We start from the raw sequence: 3,457 nt of genomic DNA on the forward strand, positions 1-3,457 counted from the left end.
AAACTCAACAGTACAACCTAAACGTGGCGCATCACTTTAGCTGTAGTCACCTGATATGAACTTCTGAAACAAACTTCGACACTTTCTTTCATTCAGAAACTCCGCACCATAAACATCATGTTTTGTGTAGTTTCTGTTGCTCTATTGACTTTTCTAAACTCATAAAGCATTATATTCCTAATGTTTTGCTCAGACAGATGCATTTCATCAGAGTTTATTTCATTAATGATCTGAAAAAAGTGGAATTGGGTTAGTTTCTTTTATTTGTCTGAATATTTTTATAAACGTTCTACTACATATTTTAGTAATTAAAGCCTTCTAGAAACAGAGAAATTATGATGTACCTTTTGTATTAAATTTTCAGACATTACTTGTGGGATGATCTGACAACTTATTTCATCCTGCAACACTTTCACAACACATTAGTTTAAACTCAAACCGTCAGAGGATTTTATTGAATAATAACTAGACCAGCTCCTTTCGGTATTTGTTTTGAAAGTAATATTTTATTACGTAATAATGTTGAAGGCTTGGCACTGGCACTGAACATAAACAAATGGTAGAAGCGGTTAACATACATCAACATGCTAAACTTCAGTTAGTTGAATGCTGAATATCCTATTACGAATTATGAGGATAATTTGCAACAATGATTGTTCGCAATATCAAAGAATCCACTTGACATAAAGTTCACGTGGATATTTAAAAGCTTACTACTTTTCTCGTGTTTGAAAAAAACGTTTCACAAACAGTTCCATACCATGTCCACCTATTGAGAGATAAGCAAACTTCAAGGTATTGTTTGACGTCAAACCACCATTATCATTCTTGTAAAGTATGGTGAGTATTGTAATTATAGTGATTATGCTGGCGTGGTGCTACTTAGAACGGTGTAAGGATTCTGGAATACCGAACCGATTATGAACATTTGCTTAATTTATGCTTTCCAACTTCACGTCTTGTTACTGTATTTGTACACCATTAGTGACTACAACTCAGGTTCACAACATGGCCAAGCGTGTTAAGGTGTTCGACTCTAATCCGAGGGTAGCGAATTCGAATGCCGGTTGCACCAATATGCTCGCCCTTTCAGCGGTGGGGACATTAAAATGTGACGGTCAATCCCACTATTCGTTGGTAAAGAGTAGCCTACAAGTTAGCGGTGGGTGGTGAGAACTAGCGGCCTTCCCTCTAGTCTTACACTGCTAAGTTAGGGACGGCTAGCGCAGATAGCCCTCTAGTAGCTTTGCGCGAAATTCAGAAAGAAACAAACAGCAATAAAGGAAATTACTTGATCTGATTTTTAAAATGTGTTTACAACACTACAAAGTCCTATCAATATATTAGTGAACAAAGTTGACGAGTTCAGTTAACACAGTGCCCCAACATTGGTAAATAATGTATTAGTCAGTAAGCCAACAGGGCTTGTGACTTGCTGGTGTCTTTACAGATTAACAGCCACTCATCAAGATGTATCAGGCAAAGATATCCCTGTGGAACGAAAATGTTGAGACACTCATGAAATAATGATTTAAAACATTACACTCAAAACAAAAGAATTACACAGATGGTCCATCAGGTTATTGATTATTTTTTATATAATGTTTGCCCAAAAGCACAGTATACGTTTTCGTTTTTGTTTTCATATCTGGTCAAAGATTGGTGATATTTATAATACGTGTTGGTACTGCTGTATGTGAAAGTTTTTTTCCGAATGTTTCTTGATTTCAAAGAAGTGACATCTGGTAATTGTTTCTAACTTTCTAAGGAATGTCAGACATTGTTTTTTTGGGAGGTATGGGATTATATCAGTGTTTCATATATAAATTATTGTTGTAAAAGTTCAAAGACTTACACGACAAAGATATTATGGTGTAAAACCTTAAATATAATTATATATTTAAATATTATTTACCGCGATAACAAACGTCCGGTGTAATATAAATGTGTTATTGTAAAACAACACCTTTCCTGTTATACAGTTTTTGCCTGATAACATAACACTGTAGTTTTGTCTTGATAAAAGTATAAACTGGTTCTATTCTGTGAAAACAGCACCACAATTCTGTCGTGAGGAAAACACATAATAGTTCAAATTATTTGGTCTAAGTTTTTTGGTGAAATATATTCACACTGTTTTTCCAGATAATATATCTTACACTAAAGCATGCGTTTATTACTTGTACTATAGAGGTACGAGGATCAAGGCTAGTGATTAAATCATTGGAAGCATTTCTATCTCTCAACTATAAATCAAATTTCTTAGTGTATAACTTTTATGTGTTTTAAAAGTTTCGAGAACACGAATACATTGGTGATTTAATATATGTTAGTGCCACCTATTATTAGAAAAACTAATACATTATCATAAGAAAAATTTAAATTGTGAGAAACTTTTCTCGCTAATTTGTATTCCATCTATTAATAGCAAGTGATAAATAAGTATCATACTAAATTATGTTTTTAAAAGTTAGATGAGAATCTGAGAATTTGTTGTTATTTCGAATGTGGAATTTATTTGTTTTATATTTCAAACTCTCAGGGTATTATCATTGAATCATATATATATACTTACAAATAACTGAACTATTACAGATGTTCAGTTAGATAAACGTTTCGTACTCGTTACTTCTGTTATTCAGAATAAATGCTTAATAATAGTACAACATTATAAAATCTAATTTGTTTTTCTTACTCTAAAAAAATATACACACAAAATCCGATTGGCTAACAAATGCATCAAATATCGAACGTTCGCAGTGTAGACACCTGCAAGAAAACAACATTGACCACATCTTTTAATGACTTATAGATCTATTTACCTTGAACACCTTTCAAACAAAGTACAAGTTTATAACTCGCTGACCAGTTTTAATAAGATATATCTCAGGTTGAATGAAAAAAACCATAAATGAAATCATCTACTTTGTACGGAACTTGCCACTACATTTTTTGTACCATACTATCCCAGTGCGTGACACCACGAGGATATATGGAATCTTATATGCTCATTAATTACTGAACGTAGTAATTTTGAATAACAATTTTGTTGTTGTTGTTGTCTTATACTGAGAAAATAACTCTATAATTTGTCCTGAGTAAACAACACAGTAATGCTGTCCTAAACAATAACAATTGATGTTTTGTTCTGTGAAAAATAACGTCCTTGTCCCATCCTCAGAAATCAACATTTCAGTTCTGTCCTGAAAAACAACAACCTGATTCTGTTGAGAAGACACGAAACAGATGTTACGTCTAAATATCGTGACAAAATGTTTCTTACTATTTCACCAGACATATATACTTTGATACATACTCTAAGTATACCAAATAATCAAACGTCATCTGGTTATTATTATTTGTGAGGCTCAAAATTAAACACAGATACATAAAGAGCTTCAAAACAATATGTTATAAAAACATTATTTTTTTTCAGCACCGGTGCTAATGCATAACT

This window comes from Tachypleus tridentatus, chromosome 7 (assembly GCF_004210375.1).
Source record: "Tachypleus tridentatus isolate NWPU-2018 chromosome 7, ASM421037v1, whole genome shotgun sequence".
NCBI lineage: Eukaryota > Metazoa > Arthropoda > Merostomata > Xiphosura > Limulidae > Tachypleus > Tachypleus tridentatus.